This window comes from Pangasianodon hypophthalmus, chromosome 17 (genome assembly GCF_027358585.1).
Source record: "Pangasianodon hypophthalmus isolate fPanHyp1 chromosome 17, fPanHyp1.pri, whole genome shotgun sequence".
NCBI classification, from domain to species: domain Eukaryota; kingdom Metazoa; phylum Chordata; class Actinopteri; order Siluriformes; family Pangasiidae; genus Pangasianodon; species Pangasianodon hypophthalmus.
The window spans coordinates 14,859,821-14,878,082 of NC_069726.1; the positions used below are offsets into that span (position 1 = coordinate 14,859,821).

Here is an 18,262-nt window from a genome sequence, read left to right on the forward strand (position 1 = left end):
CTTGTAAGAGGATCTGAAAACAAAATGATTAAACTCTCTCTCTCTTCCATCTTCTCTAAGCAAGCATAGTCTTAAATATGATTAACTCGGTAATCATCCTAGATGTTGAAACAATTGAAGAGAACTGCACTATTTTATCGACACTTTTCTGGACGTACCTCAGAAGTCAAAATTAATTTCATCTTTGCTTCTCATGGGTCACTGTCCAGGTGTAATTTAATATTTCATAGCAGGTAGAAAATATAACTTACAATAATATGTATCAGATGTATGTTAGTGTCAGATACAGTAGTATCTGATGCCTATTTCATACAAGTTGTTTTGAGCCAGAATGTCTGGTGTAGACAGTAGGCTAGAAATATTGTAAGTGTTTTACAAAAATGTGTAGGTCAGTAATGCTTTTTAATGTCTTATGTTGTACAGCATATACAGCACATTGTTTTGTGCAAAGGGCATTGCACACATGGGAATAGTGGTTGGGTGTGGAGACGTTGCTCCCTGTTACCCACCCCAGGAAGATATATTGGGATATATCAGGCACATATGTTATATATGCATATATTGGACTATTTAAAATAAAAACAAAGTAATAATTTTACAGTTAAAAGAACCAAAATGTATCAATGTAAGTACTGCACTGAAAATGAAACCGAACCCTATCTTTAATAATACATTCATTGGTTTTTAGTTCATAGTTGAACATATGATATTAAGTACCAGAAGTATATTTTTTATGTTAAATCACTCAGTAAGTGAATATTTTTATTTGTTCCTCTATAAAAGAAATTCACAGAGTGAAAAGTCCTTTATAGCCTCTGGAGAGCCAAACAACTGCTCTACAGATTCTCCTCTACAACTACTTTCCTGTGTTTTTGATTTGTCTCCTCTCCTCTCTTCTTGTCTCGTCTCGTCTCATCTCGTCTCCTCTCCTCTGCTCTCCTCTCCTCTCTTTCCCATGTCCTCTCCTCACCTTCCCATTCCTCTGCTCTCCTTCTTTTTTCCTCTCCTTTTCTTGTCCTGTCCTCTCCTCTACTTTTCTTGTCCTCTCCTCTCCTTTCCTTTTCTTGTCCTCCCCTCTACTTTTATTCTCCTCTCCTCTGCTTTCCTCTCCTCTCCTTTTCTTGTGCTCTCATCTCCACTCCTCTCTTCTCAGACAGTATTTATCCAAATTGAACAAATGTTGTGATCGTAAGATTGTATTTTATTTGGTTTTTGAGTTAATTAACAGATCTTTGATGGATTTCTAACAGATCACTAGTGTCTTCATGAGATCAATGGTGTGTCAGGGGAATGTGCTTATCATTACTACTGCAATTAAAACACAATTAGTGTTTGTATCATGATCTTATATCCACCCATATAAACTTTATCCAAACAAGAAAATCAGGTTCCCTTATCATAGATTCAAGGGCAAAAATTGCTTTCACCTTTAGTTCTTGATTATTTATTTATTTATGTATGTATGTATGTATGTATGTATGTATGTATTTATGAAATGAGGATGTATTCTACAACAATCCAAACCATAAGTGATAATTAACAAAACTAGTTTGAAAAGATTGAATGTTAAAAGTAATAGGATCCCAAATACAAATGTTGTTTAGAGGGTATAAAAAAAAGTATTAAAGGCAAAGGGTTGGCATCGCTATTAGAGTATACTTGTTGCATTTAAAAACAAAACAGCTTTAAAAATTTATATAAAACATTAAAACATTATTACAATCTGTGAAGAATGACTAAATGCCTTTTTGGAGTAAACTACATTTCTTTGTTCTTCTTCATTTTCTCCTAAGGGTATGCAAACCTTTGCACTTGGCTGTATATTAGAAAAGCTTGTATATTATATAGTAGTCTGTGTAGTACAGCTTCTTCTGCTTAGACAATAGCGTCTGCTTTTTCGATAGCAGCAAACTGTTCTTCTAACATTCTGTCCATTAATGTCCTTCCCTGACCACCTCTGCTTTCCTCTTTTTCCTTCTTTCAATCTTACTGCTTTCATATGTAAATGAACAGAATCATTCTACTTTTAATTAATCATGCCAACGTGAAGATTATGGCTTTTTGTCATGCTTAGTGTAGGAGAGAAGTGGCAATTATAGGAAAGAAAGACCTTTTAACTTCCATCAGCTTCACATCTAGCCTTGCTCTTCTTCTGTACACTGATGCATTGGTGTGGTGTGATGGCAGACATTAAGGGGTTTGGTTTGAGGAACCGGATTGCCGGCTCACTAGTGAGGAACAGTGATGAAGGTTTGTATTTCTCATTGAGTGTGGTGTGTATTTAACATACAGGCAGGTCCACTTGTCAGCCTGTGTCATCTCACCATTGTGTCCCTCCTGTTTTGCTTTGTGAGGGTCTCTTTGTGTACTCGGGGGTCTTCTATCTCTTCTATTAAGTTGTCTGTGTTCCAGAAGTGACATGAGGCACTGTGCCAAACATGTGAATTTACATATACTGTACAGTGGCTTTGGAAAGTATTCAGCCTCCATCACTTTTTGCATGCTTTGCTGTATTATTGATATTATTTAAAATGGAATAAATGAACTTTTTTGGCCATCAACACAATAACCCGGGATGACAAAGCAAACATTTGTTTTTAGATAATTTAGCAAATTTCTTAAAATTGAAAACTGAAATATATAATTTAGCTAAATATGCAGAAACTTGGCTAAGGAACTCCAAACTGAGTTCAGATGCACTCTGTTTGCTTTGATTATCTTGAGATGTCTTTAGAACTTTAGATCTGTGGCCAATTCAATTGACTGGACATAATTTAGAAAGGCACAAACTAGTAACCGGCCTAGAAGTCATGAAGTTGACCAAGAGCTCAATGGTCACTCTAACAGAGCTTCAAAAGTCATCCTCAGAGATGGGAGAACCTGCCAGAAGGACAACCATCTCAGAAATACTCCATCAGTCGTTTATGGTAGTGTGGCTAGATGGAAGCAACTCCTGAGTAAAAGGCATATGACAGGCACATAAATGATTCTGTGAGCATGAGGAAAAAGATTATCTGGTCTAATGAACTTGACCACATCATGCTGTGGTGGTGCTTCTCAGCGGCATTGATGGAGATACTGGTCAGAAGGTGAATGTAGCTAAATACAGAGAGGAGCTTGAAGAAAACCTGCACATGAGTGCACATGACCTCAGACTGGGGTGAAGGTTCACTTTTCAACATGCAGCACAGCATAATCCCCAGTGTTGAATCAACACCCAGATTTTTTAATCAACACCCTACAGTGTTATGTATGTCTAATTGGACACAAATGAACTCCAGTAAATCACCATTCTGGTTGTTAATTCAGCACTGGGGATTTTGCTGTGTCGCAACAACCTGAAGCTTACAGCCAGGACAACGCTGGGATGGCTTCAGGGCAAATATCTGAATATCTTTGACTGGCCTAGCCAAACCCCAGACTCGAATGCCATAGAATATACATTGGGAGGTTGCATCCAATCTGATTGACCTTGAAAGGATATTCCAGGAAGAAACAGCCCAAACCCATGTGTGGGAAGCTTGTAGAGACTTACCCATCAAGACTCAAGCTGTAACTGCTGCTACAGGTGCCTCTAAAACCACTGAATAAAGGGTCTGAATACTTATCTAAATTACAGCATTCAGTTTTTGTTTTTTTTTTTTGTTTTTTTTTTAATAAATTTGCAAAACATTTCTAAAAACCTATTTTTGCTTTCTCATTATGGATTATTGTGTGTAGATGGCCAAAAATGTACATTTAATCTAAATTAAAATGAAATCTATAACACAGTAAAGTGTACAAAAAGTGAAGAGGTCTGAATACTGTCCAAACCCACTGCATGTGTATGTGAGTTCATGTTTGTTGTGTACATGGTGCAGATTCATTGCAGTATTTCTTTATCTCTGCCCCTCTTCTTTGCATGCTGCAGAAACACCTCTGTGTGTGTTCAACCATGATATTTTGTTTATGCACACACATAAACTGGAAGAGAGGGAGGGTCAGAGAGAGGGAGAGAGAGAGTGAGTGTGTGTGCGTGTGTGAGAGAGAGAGAGAGAGAGAGAGAGAGAGAGAGCGCAGGGTGAAAATGAGAAAGCTTAATAAATTCTGGATGGTTATTAGATCAGTCTTTCCTCCTTTCCTGCACTCCCTGTCCAGACTGCTGAGAGCTTTAAACTCTCCAGGTGCTTTCCTCCTAGGAGCTATGTACCTCCATCAGTATGTTAACAGCAAAAAAAAAAAAAAAAAAAACACAATCCTGTGTTATTGTACTGGTGGAACCAAGAAAATTTCACAGCTACCAATTTTGTGATACTAAAACTATTGTTTTTTTTTTAAAATAAATAAATACACAAATAAATAAATAAATCTTTAAATGAATACTTCAGTCATTTTTAACTGAATCTCTTGCTAGCGCAATTGTAGTGGACAGGTGGTTTCCATTGACGGTAATTTCTGTAAAGAAGTTACTGAGTAAAGAACAGCAACCTGTCTACTCAAGACTCACTTACTTATAATTAAAATCTTTTTTGGGTGCAGTCAGTAAATGGGTGGTACAGTGGGTAGCCTTGCCAGGTCACAATTCCAGGGTCCCCGGTTCAATCCTGAGCTCTATGCAGAGTTTTGCCTGTTCTACTTGTGTCATCGTGGGTTTGCTTTGGGTTCTCTTTCTCATTTTCCTCCCACTTTCCAAAAACATGCCATAGGTGGACTGGGTACACTAACTTGCCCCTAGATTTATGTGCATGGTGCCCTGTGATGGACTGGTGTCCCATCCAGGGTGTATTCCCACTTTACACTCATAGGTTCCAGATCCACTGCAAGACTGACCAGGGAAAAGTGGTTCTTTCTCTCATGCCTGTCCCAGCCTAATATATTTATTGTTAGAGTATAATTCTTCAATAACTGCTTTATTCCTGGCAGGGCCATGGTGGATCCAGAGCCTGTCCCAGAAACCCTGGGTGTGAGGTGGGAATATACCCTTGATGGGAGGCCAGTTTTGAAATTGTATTATGCTACAGTTGCACTTTATGAATGTTTATTAATGGAATTTAACCACTGCCTTAAGACGTCCATTATACTTGTCAACAGGTTTTAATTTGTTGTTTTTAGTAACTGCGCAATTATTACAAATATGGTATATGGAGATTAAATTGAAAAACACTGTAGTATTCCTTTACTGATGGTGATTAAACAGGACAGAAAACTTACAGTCATACTACCCTTTCACTAGGCTCAAGCAGAAGAGCATTGTGGAGTCCTGTTGTGGCTTCACTTGATGGACTGTGAGAGCTGGCAGCCAGTGTCAGATTTTGCAAAGATATCTGCTGTGTTCTGTCATAATACTGTTGAAGGCCCATCTGTTTTAAAGGAAGTCTCATATGCAACATGACTGTGGTGTAGATTTAGGTTACAGAGAACTTGACTAGTTTATGAAGATCTATGTATGTAAGGGAGAGAAATCAGGCACCAGGACAAAGGGGACAGGATCACATCTGTCAGGTGGAGTCGGCATGGATTATGTTTGGGTGGGGGGTGGTCTCAGAGTTATAGAAGAAGGCACTGAAGACTAATGATTTGTTGTGTAGACTGTATATTTCCTCTAAGAGTCTCGACAAAGCTGGCCTCAGCTCACTCTAGTGGATGAGTGTCTGGCTGTGTATTTAGTATTTAATAATTTGCACCATCCTGAGACATTCTATATGCAAGAGAGAGCGAAAGAGAGAGGGAGAGAGAGCAGGAGGTGGGGGAAGGGCTCTACGCTTTGCCTTTGTCCCAGCAATGTGTGCCAAAAGCGATTTTATTATTAATTAGTGTATCGGTTTCTTCATGCAAGGGCAAGCGATAGGTGCTGGTGTGAATATAGATAGATAGATAGATAGATAGATGAACTTTATTGATTCCCGAAGGGAAATGGAAGTCAAGCATATTTACACTCACACACATACACACACACACAAAATAGAATTAGTATTAGAATTATGAAACCCAGTTTAGTGCATTACTGAAGATTATTGATAGTTGCAGATTTTTGTGTGTGTGTGTGTTTTGGGGGTTTTCATCATCTCAGTATGTGTTAGCATGTGTGAGGAGATAGTGGGCGGTGAGCAGAGCTGGAAAAACGCCATTATAAACAAAGATGACTGTGAGCAGAAAGGTGAGGTGTGTGTGTGTGTGTGTGTGTGCGTGAGTGCGTGAGTGTGTTCACGTGCTATGTGCTTCTCAGTGTGGTACAGTGATGTCAAAACTCAGCAGAGGCAACAACGTTCCTATTGTCTGGAAGTGTGTTGACACGCACGCATGCGTGTGTATGTATGTGTGTGCGGGTGTGGGTGTGGGTGTGTGTATGTGTGTGCATGTGTGGGTGGGTCTTTGCACTTGTTTTTGCACTGCATAATGGCACACACACATGCCAGAAGTGCACAGCTTACAACACCACCTGAATATACGGACTGCCAAACTTTCATGTGTGTAAAGTGTTTCTGGCAAAATGTGTTCACATGCTTTATTGTGTTGTGGACTTTGAAAGTGATTAGTAGAATTTAAAGGGGTTTTTTTTGGAATGCAATAAAAAAGTCAATTAATGAATTTGAGCAGCTCAACATTCAAATTCTGTATGTCTTTGTGACAGAATTTGATCCTTGTGATTTTTTTTCTCACTTGAGTGACACTTTTATCTCTGATAATTAAATTATTAATAGGCACACATGTCCCAATTTTCCATGTTCATACCAAGCTCAACTTGCTATCTTTAATGCCATTTACCCCCTTTAAAGGAAAGTGTTCATAATAAGAGGGTTGATATTTTTTGATCAGCAGTGAACCATAAAATGTGTTTTGCTTCTACATTTCCAAATATTAGTCTATGCAGTCTGAATAGCAATGATTTTTATCCAGAAGGTCTCATGTATTCAACACTATGAGCAATAACAGTAATTATTATTATTATTATTATTATTATTATTATTATTATTATTTTTATTTTTATTTTTATTTTTGTTATTATTACAAGGGATAAAATGCTCCTGTGCATCTTCATATAATTTACACTGTTGGTGCATGCTGCCTGCTGAATCTCTGTTTATCTTTCCTAAATCTTATTAGGGGGTCACACAGCAATAAGGTCTCACTGTTTGCTCTGTATCCTTCACACCAGCATGGCCTTTCTGATAAACGCATTACTGATTACGTGCTTGATAAATGGATGTACATGCGACATAATGAGGATGGATTTGGTGGCAAGGAGCTTACAGGGCTCAGCAGGAGGATGTGTTGACTGAAATCTTGTTATAGAGACCAGAAGCACTTTCCCAGCTGTTTCAATATGGTGGTGCTTCCACTGTGCTGTGAGGCCCAAATCTATACAATATATTAACAGATATTACGTGCTTTGCCACTTATTCCTGACATGATGGGCATCTGATTTGATTGATGTGATTGAAAGTGAGAGTTATATTGGTTCAACTTTAAAGAATATATGCCTGTGATGCTTAAGTGACCTCTGTATTGGATCAACTGTAATGTTCTCATAGAATTGTCCTTACTGTCACGTGCCATCTCTGCATTTTCATTCCTATTTTTTCATCTTCTTATTCTTAAACCATGCCTAACATCCCTATATGACCCACAGTCATATACAAAACAGAACAAAGATTTCCTCACAAGGTTGTAATGACCACTATGTAACCACACAGACAAAAGAAAAGTGTCCACCGTATGTGGATGCTCATAATTAACCATGAAAAAATATTACATTACATGTGTGTGGCTGTAAATTGGGCTTTACTGTAACACCCACACCATCATTTACTTCATTTACCATTTTCCTTTTTTAAGTGTCTCAGGCAGGTCCATGTTTCCAGTTTCCAGAGGTCACTGAGTGTCTGTGAACTGAGAGGAATTTAGAGGATTTCTCAGATCAATGAGTTGTGCATCTGCACTGCAGCTGCTGAGGCTGCGCTTTCATCGGCTCTGATAAGTCTCTTTGTCTCCCTCATGCCTGTCCTTAACACTCTGACCTACCCTTCATTTGTGATTCAGTAAGCATAAATGCACTATTCCAGTGTGTTTTGGTTTGAGGTACCCCAAAGCAATTAAATGAGATAATATTAGAAGCTCTCACTAATTGGAAATGAAAACAGGTTAGAATGAATGGAGGAATAGGAGGAAAGGATGGATGTTAAATGGGGTGGATATTGGCTTTAGAGAGTGTGTATGTGTGGGGAGGGTATGTGGTGGTCTCTGTGCTGTGCAGTGGAGCAGGACATTGGGCTGAAGTAGTGTGTGTCAGCGTGTGTCTGTGCAATATGGATTCAATCAGGTTTAGCTTGAAGAGCTGGAAAGAGGTCAGGTGAAGAGTAAGGCTGAGAAAGTACAGGGTGAATAGAGGTTTCGCACCCAGACACAAATATTTTATAAACAATTAAAATATTTTATTGGTGTGTTGCTTTCCTTTATGGATGAAAAAGGGAACAATGGTCCTTATTAATGTTGTGTTATGTCAGATTTGAATGTAAAATTAGCATATGCAAATTTCTGCAGAAAGGTTCTACATTTATCAGTTTGATCTTTGGTGTGTCTGAACGATGAAACTCACATCAGTGCATGTGTAAATCAAATCATATAATCAATAATATAATCAACAATAATGTAAAAGTATGTTATGTGCGTATCTTTTGATGCCAGTTGTGTAGCTACCATATGACCTTTCTTTTTTTCCCTCTCAAATATCTTTCTTCAATGCACACTATACCAATCACTGGTGATCGCTGTTTACTCTTGGGGCCAATGCTTACAAAATGTATAGACTAATATTATAGAATATTTTAGAATATTATAGCATGGAATAAAGGTTTTTTTTAAAAACGTTACAATGGTAGAATAGTACAATGAGTTAGCTCAATTTTTCCCCTTTTTTTGCTTGTATTGTTTTGTTTTTAAGATTTTTTTTTCCTACCAATATTTTGAAATCTTTCTTGATATTGTAATACATTATTCTCACAGTGGTCAGTATTAAGTCAAGTGTAATTTATTTCCTGGTCAATACACCAGCTGTCCATTTGGCATGGATTATTGACCTAATTCTCCATGATGCATTGCTGAATATCACACATACAGTAAACACACTGTGCATATAACACCTGTTATATTGTACAAATAGAATAAAATATGGATTAAGTAACTCTGTTGTGTATTTGAAGTATATGCAGTACATTAAAATGTTGTAAAGTGAATCATAACTTGTCACAGGCTCTAAAGATATAAACCTGGACATTTATTAATGATGTTCATCACAGGTTTTAGGATAGGAACTGTAATTTTACTAATATTTGGAAATTAAACCTAAACCATCTTTAAACTAGCAAACATAAAAAGTACACAAATTCGATTTGGTGTTCGGTTATATAAAGTATTCGATAGTCATATGTTTGATAACAGTTTTTAATTGGGGTATACATGTTTTCAGTCAGGTATTAGAGAGGATACCATGTGTTATGAGTATGTTGATGGTATTAGAGCATTGGGTGGTGGTGTTGTTCCTCTTTCGGCTGCTCCCATTAAGGGTCACAACAGAGGATCATTTGTCCACGTATATGATTTGGCACAGTTTTTATGCCGGATACCCTTCCTGACGCAGCCCTCCCCAATTTTTATCCAGGTTTGGGATCGGTACTGAGAGCACACTGTTGCATGCAACCCCAGTGGCTGGGGTTGGTTCCCTGGCCGGGAATCGAACCCGGGCCACAGCAGTGAGAGCTCATGTGCAATCAGTGTGTACAATGAAAAGCTGCAGGATCTTGATGGTGATCCTTCTTCTGTCCTCTCCTCTCATCTCCTCCTCTCATCACCTCATCTTCTTCCAGCTCTCCTCCGTCCAGTCAACAGTGAGATGATCCATACAACTCTCTATGAGCACGCTTTGTGAGACAAAAACCTCCCTGCTCATTCTAAATCCATTATTCAGATTTAAAACGTGGTTAACCTTTTTCTATCAAGGTAATATGACAACATCAATCGCTCAGTGACAAGTGACTCTCCTTTTCTGTGAAACTCAATCTTCCTCTCTGTCTGCTGCTTTCTGCAATTCTGATATTGGAGACATTAAAGGCCAGTAATTATCACAGTGAACATTACGATGGTGACAATAAAGGATGATTCAGTGTGGTCAGATTATGAAAAGTACTATACAGTAGTATCAGAGTTTGGATACGGATATCCTCTTGTCCACTTTCCCAGTGGAAGGAGACTCCAAGGCAGACCTAAGACTCACAGTGGGCTTGGGAACGTCTGGGGGGACCCCAGGAGGAAGTGGAATCTGTGACTAAGGATAGAGAAGTCTTTCTTATCCTGTTGCCACCACAGATCCCACAGGAGCTGTGGAAGAAAAGTGAATGAATGAATGAATGAATGAATGAATGAACAAAATAGCACATGGTTCAAATTGTCTTCATACAGTTTAGTAATAAACAGTAACAGTGCAAACAGTATTAAAAATATATACCCTCAAAAGTTTAATCTGCATTTTAAGAGGAAACAAACATACTATTGATAACTGCCATTTACTGAGAATTTACTGAACATATTGTTCAGTCTTAAAATTCACTGGCCTCACCTTTATCTTGATGATGCACATCACTTTGCCATAAAGATCTAAAAATAGCTGTCCTTGACCAAATTCCCTCATTGGAGATAAAGTGTTTTGTAACCTCCATCATTCTTTCAGAGATGTCTGTTCTTTTTTCGGTAAATATTGCTGAAGTGTCTGAGGAGCAGTGAGAATATAATCCTGTACCAGTGGGTAGCTGGAGGCAGGAAGATGAAATTGCCAATTAGTTTTATTTTGACATTTCCAGAAGCCCTCAATTTTATGCACAGCCAAGCTCATAAATTCAACAGAGAGAAATAAGAGGAAAATTATCATCCACTTTTAAATATAAGCTAACAAGGTAAATATAAATATAAGGTAATGAGAGCACAACAGACAAGGGAAAATAGCCAAATTATCCAGGGAGGAGCCATGGCTGGAGTAAAAGTAAAAAGTATGAACAATTGTGCAAGCCTTTAAGGTTGTGTCTTCCTGACACAAGAAAGAAAAGATGGGCAAACCAGCACCAAATACAGCCCTTTCAATTCAGTCCCTCTTGATTAATAGAGGAAGATTTTCTCAATCAGAGAGAAGCTGAAACCATTCACTGTCCAGCCTCCAACTTCTCCCAGTACTAATCTTGAACTTTGAGGAAAAGCTCCCCAGCACCTGCCCAGACACCCTGTTGTCATGGCAACCAAACCCAAAAGGCATTTCCCCAGGAATCATTTTCATAATAACAGGATTTCAAGTCTCAAAGTATTCCCTCGTTTTATATTACCCCCTGTCTGCATTATAAAGCTACACAATTCTACTAGAAGAGAATAAAAGATGCTGCTACTGTATGTAGGTACCTCATGACTGATTCTAGTGTAATCAGTTTGGTAATATGCACTGGGTTGATGGAGTACTATTGTTATGTTGTTCTGTATTGTAATACTGTCTTGGGATAATATGATGAAAAACATGCTGTTTTCATCCTCACCACAGACCCGTAGCTTTCTTTCATATTAACAACCTTTCCTTTTTAATGTCCAATCACATTTACACACACCTACATACACGTAGTGCACAAATGTGAGGCAGTGTGTCACTGGGTATGATATTTGTGTTGTACAGAGGAGGAGCAATAAGGCAAGTTACCAACTGACTCCTTTAGTCACTGACTGACCCATTCACTCATTCACTCTTGTGCATCTGCGTATGCTGCTATTAGCCAGATGGCCCAGATGACACTCAATACAAAAAATATGGAGCACTTGCTTTCATCAGCATGCAGAATGCAAATATTTACCGTCCTCTACTAGAAGGGTGCCAATTATCTCTCACACAACTTCCAACCACAGCATTTGGTTGTGGAAGATGAATAAATAAGAATAAAATAAGTGTTGATTAGTGTCATTCAGACACACAGTTAATTGTAGACTTGGAGTGAGGGCTGTTTGAATTTCTTTTTGCAAATGTTGGTAGACGATTAAAGTTAACATGATTTGAACATATAGCTTTGATTCAAAACAAAATGTAAGGATAAATGTGATAGAATGTGCAAATTAGCACTAGCTATGACATGGCCTTGCCATAATGTAGCAGTGAGTTTGGAGGAGACAATCTGCTGCTTGTAAGCTGCCAACATGCATAGATCTGCTTCAGTTGCTTGGCCCTATTTTGAATAGCACTTGAACACTTGAGTCAGTGGTATTACTCTCATTACTGAAGTCAAATAGCTTGCTTTTAGCCTATGCAGAAAAAAACACACAGCTGAAATTATGTGAAATTTTGTGCACACACTCAAATTCATCCTGCTTGCACACAAACTTCAGGTTTCTTTTTCCTATGCATTCTCAGCATTTCAGTGCAACAGCACTGACAAAACTCATTGACAAATCAGAATGGGTTTGAAAAATTAAATTTGTTCATGACTATGGAGTCAAATTGGCTGAGGCAATGTGGGACAGTTTATCAAGTTTATTTTTTTAGTTCATGCTAAAGTGATCATGGCTATGCTGTACTCCCTTCGAAGGCCAGCCTCTTTGCAGCGAGGGTCCCGCTCTGTTAAAGTGAGAACGGATGCCGACTCAGAATTCACTATTGCACACCAAATCCAGTGTTTCACTGTGGTACATTCACTGACACTTACTCCTTACCTCACTTAAATAAGGAATAAAACACAGTGTAGTAGTATTGTATAGGAAAACAGTCAACAACAGTGTGGTGTGATACAGCTGTACATGAACGGATTATGTTCCAATAATAGAACATTTTGAAGTTTTAATTCCTCTTATAACAGCAATTTGCCAACACTGTTTTTTTTGGTATTAAAGAACAACACACAACACTATTTATTAATTTATAGTTACATTTAATGTTGTGGAATGCCTGCAAAACACATTTAACTTATAGCAATTATAACAGTCACACTCATTTACAGCTAGCTGCAATTTAGAGTTGCCAATCTAGTTACCGGTAAGTTTTTGGGAGGTGGGAGGAAACCGGATAACCCAGAGAAATCACGACATGGACATGGGGAGAACAGTATACAGTGTACATGTTTTTTTTTTTGTTTGTTTTTTTAACAAAAGAGCAGAAAAACTTCTGATATTAAAATAAAGGCATAATTGTATTGTAAGCTATACTGCTTTTCAGAAAATAGGAGCAGCAAGGCAAGGCTGGAGATCAGTCTAACAAAGATGCAGCATTGAGCAAGACTGGTAGATTTAGCTGGGCTTGCAGGGGTTGTTGCTATTTGCTTTTAAGTGGACCTGTAATAAGTAAGAGGACCAATCTTATGATGGTTGTAAGACCAGGAATAAATGCACTTGTCACAACATCAAATTCTCACACACTGTGAAATTCCACAAATGGTGGAAAACAACCTGACAGAAGTACAGTGTGAAATAATGTGTGATGGGGAACAAATATCAGTTTGCAAGTACTGCAAAAATGATTTGTATAAAGGGCTTCTCCAGAATACCAGCTTTGCTTTTTAACATTTTGATGAAAATTAGAAACCCAGTATAATTTCAAATCTACAAGTCAACCTTATATGGCATTTTTTAAAATAGTTGAATATTAAAATCTCATTAAGATACCTTCATAATACATCAGCATTTATTAAGATTTAGGATAATTATTCAATTAAACACTTCTCTTTCAGCTGTAATAGCTTATGAATATTCCAATAGCTTATTACCAGTTCTTTTACTTTCTTTCAGACAACTGTTTTTATTACAATGTGTGTTTTTTCTGGTTATATGTAACTGCATTTTTACAGATATGAGATTTGTAATATAGGTTAGTATGCCAAACTAAAGATGTCTCATGATGTCAGCATGATGTCTGAAACAGCAACATACAGTAAATGGAAAGACATATTGCAACATTGCTGCATATTTTAACACCTATCATTTCTGCAGATAAGTAATAGTTTATTTCCTCTTTTCAAACTCAGGAATAATTTAATGGAAGCCAAATATTCCTGATTCTCCCTAGTTACACCATGCTCTCACACTGAGCCACATCTCTTTGCTATTGTGTCTCACTCATTTGTGTCTCTGCCCCAAAATTCTGCCCTTGGTAATGACTGACAAGCATACACTGAGTCTAAGACAGGAAAAAGTGTCTCTTCAATTACCATCAGTTTCGCTGAATTAAGGTTGTGTGCAGTAGTGTAGCTTAACTGCTCTTCCCATTTCCACACATAGCTTGCTCCATGGTTAAGTGACAGCAGAAATATGGAGATGAGCATAGAGTCTCATCAATAATGCTGAGAGCTCTTATGCTTTCAATTAATTAGCACCATATCCTTGAACTCATTGCATTGATTGGGTAATTGAAGAAATGCCCGCTATTTATTGCCTAATGTTATTAAGTGGGGTTTAGTCAACATGGGAATTGGCCAGACGCGTCCAAACCAGATGAGTGCAGAAGATACAGACTGAGGCTGACTGTGGCTATATCAGTATGCTTTGCTTTCCAATGCTGCTACTCCTTACAGGCAACTCAATTGCATAAATCTATAGGGAAATTAACCTTATAAGAAAGACTGGACAGCAGATGATTTATTTCCTCAGATAAAAAAAGAAACCCCAATACATTAGAAAAACCTAATACATGGTTATGTTTGGGTTCAGTGAAAATGGAAGAAACGTGTGTGAGAGAGCTATCAAAGAAATGTGTTAAGAGGAAAACGTGAAGACTTGCTTTGAAGACAAGTTCAGGCAGCACTCCACACCTCAGCTCCAGGAGGTCTCTGTTGCTAACTTTATGCTAAGCTTAATTAGCTCCATCGAGGGCCAGAGAGTGTCTGCCACTACACAAACAAGCTTATAAACCTGGCCAAGTCTCTGAGCAACCCCACGCTCCTCCTCATATCCTGTCTCATCACTGGACTCCTCTGTGGCCTGCCCACTCTACCCATATCACCGTGATTAGCCCTGGTCCCTGACATGAGAGAAAGCAAACAATAAAATGGCACATGGCAGAAAAGCAAGATTATTGTTATTGCTCCTGATTGGCCATGGTCAATACATTTATGGTTCATTGCCATTATAGCTGTGTAGCAGTGTAGTGACTTACAACACACTATGTTTTGTATGGTGAATATTGATCATGCTTTCATATTTCACTGACTATTGATTTTCATATCGACTTTGTGGTTAAATTACTGGAATAGCATGTTCTCTATGAAATGATTTAAAAAGGGCTTCCTGTTTACCATGATTAGATGAAGACCACTGGCTAGTTGCCCTGATACTTTAAAGAGAATAAAAATTGAGAGAAAGATGTAATTAAATTTTATTTGTGTTAGAAGTTTATTAAAATTGTATTTTATTTTAATTATCGTACTTGCCTTTTTTTTTTTTTTTTTTTATATAATTTTTCCAATTACTATTTCATTTATTTTCAATTATTTTAATCAATACCAAACAAGTTAATAGCAAATGGTGCAATGCCATGTCAACATAATAATTTTATAAAGATAATAAGGGCTTAAAGAGAGTCTGCACATGACAAGAAAAAGCAACTAGAATATTTTAGTGTCCCAGTAAAAGGCAAGAGCTTAAACATGTACTGTAAATTTTAGCACAGTTTAATATAATCCATTCTGTTTTTGAGTTACTTTCTCATAGTTATTAATAAAATAACATGTTATGTTCTCTCAGCCCCTTGTGAGTCTCCCAGCCTTTAAAGATCATTTTTCATTCATCTATCAGTACCAAAGGACCATACTGAATGTCAGAGCGCATGCTTTGCTGCTTCTCCTTGTCTGGTCCGTTCTTTCTTCTTTTGTGTCATCATTTGTTCCCCTCCATCTACTCTGTTTTTCAATTTTTCTGTGTCTATATTTTTCTTATTCATTCTCTATGTTGCTTAATTGTTTTCTCTGTTTCTCTCTTGTCTTACTGTCTGCTCTGTATCTTTTTCTTATTTATCTCTCTGCTATTCTAATTTCTCCACTATCTCTGTTGAGCTTCTCTCTCTGTTCTGCTTCCCTTCTTGCCGAGGTGAAAACAAAGTGTGAGAGATGATAAAGATGGTGTAATTGTAAGATGAAAGGTGGGAAAAGCAGAGGATAGTGATGTAATTACAAGCTGCGCGGATGTGTTTTATACGCAGCAGGAAGCCGGCTGAGCACGGACTTGCAGCAAATTCAGGGCAGCCCTTTTGGGATGTATTTTTCCGCTTGTTTAATTGTTGTTGGAATTTCTCTGCAATGATTCTCCTATATTTTGGATGCTTTGCATACACTTGTAACAAGTCCTAACCTAATGAATGAATCTTGTACTGTACATTTAAATGCAGTGCAAGATGCATTTAATGCATTTTACACTTGGTTTGTTTATTTTGGGGTTGTACCATCTGCATCTCTTCCTTGTGTACATTCATAAGAATCACATGTTCTATCAGGCAATCAGTGTAACTAACTGTAACAGGTGGGGGAGTGGCTAGAGTCGTAGTGCGAGGGTGGTGTTTGGGGACGAGCTACAGGTTTAATGACTAAAGTACCACACCTGAGCCCTGTTTCCCTGTATATTGATGTGATCTTTCTTTCTTTCCATTACCCCATGAGCCATGAGCTGAGCATGTGTGTAAGTGGCCATGACCAGAGCAAAGCTTAAAGAGGCAAGCAAGCTCGAAAAGTCATTTATATAAAAACATTTTACTTTACTGACTGACTATCATGCCACAGGTGCAAGTCTAAATAAAAAGCTCACAGTGCCAAAATTATTGCATTAAAAACACCAATTTGATACACAATATGTATTGATACCCCTATAAATCTGTGCTAGTCAGTGTTGTAGATTTCATCACTATTAGTTGTTTGTTTGATGCATACACAACTCATTTATAGTCATCAATTAGATTGCCTGTGATCTATAGTCAGCAAAAACTTCAGTGGTTCAGTGGTTAAGGTTCTGGCCTATTGATCAGAAGGTCAATAACTCAAATCACTGCCCTGTCAAGCTGCCCCTGTGGTCCCTTAACCCTTTCTTTTCTTGTGGTGCTGTATCATGGCTGACCACGCACTCTGGTCCCAGCATGCTAACAAGCTAGGCTATGCAAGGAAAACATCCTCACAATACTCTCTATGAATGTATAGAAGAAAAAAGTGGCTGTCTTTCTTTCAAGGGCAGGTGGAGAAAAGGTGAGAAGGCTTGTCCATGTTTTTATTCCAATAGCCATTTTCCTTATGGGGGTTTAAAATTACAAACCGCTCCTTTAACTTCGACAGAGCTACATTATGTCACTGGGAAGACGTTCGTTCCTTTTATCTTTTTTCCTGGCATGTCTGCTGTGTCCTAAGTTAGCAGCAGGTATCCTGAGACACAAACACCACCTGCTCATTTTCAAGATTCACACAGTTCAGCATATGAACTAGCTTGACAAATGGCTTCTATTGTCAGGCACACAAATATAATACTATATGCATGCAAATGATCAAATAGCATGCAAATAGCATTTTAATTTAGTTTCATCACTGGTCAAATGATATGAAATGAATGTTAGCATATTTTGTGGGTGCCAAGATTTCATTCATTAAAACCTTTTTATACAGTACAAAAATAGACTAGTCTTAACTACTTTTGGTTTTATTGTAGAGACTGCAGCATGATGAATTAGTTACATTGGGTTTTTCCTATGTGCCATGAAGTGAACGTTTCCTATGCATTAGCAGCAAAATGTGATTTACTAGCAGGGACAAAGTAGAAGAGTTTGCAGACATCTAACAATTAGGCGGTGATAAGCATAGTTTAGCATATATTTCAAGACACTGTGACCGATACATGCACAGTGAGTCATTTTTAGGGAAGCCAGCTGTGTTATGACAAACCAATCATATCCCTGTCAGCCTACTCAGCTAAGACGTGATTATATGCTTTTACAAGGAAGGAGAACATGACCTAAAGTCTGGAAAACCTAACTTTCGACCTGGCATAAGTTGAAGGACAATAGGATGATACAATTTGTACTATCAATATTGTGTTCCTTATTAACAGGGTGCTGAGCGTTGAGGCTGTTGACTATATCATAATGCCTAAGACATTTTTTCCAACATTTCCAGCATTTTGCAGTAGAATTTGGGTACTGTCTCTAAGCTAATGCCATATATGTAAACATTAACCCTAACCCTAGATTATCAATACAAGTGATACACTCTTAGATAAACGGTTCCTCACTTTGGATGAATAATGTGTC

General features: G+C 37.9%; 1 protein-coding gene across 2 annotated transcripts in view; it reads left to right on the forward strand.

Moving 5' to 3' along the window:
• The window catches only part of mtus2a (microtubule associated tumor suppressor candidate 2a), a 60,475-nt gene that overhangs the window by 5,159 nt on the left and 37,054 nt on the right, over positions 1–18,262 (forward strand). The window lies entirely within an intron of this gene.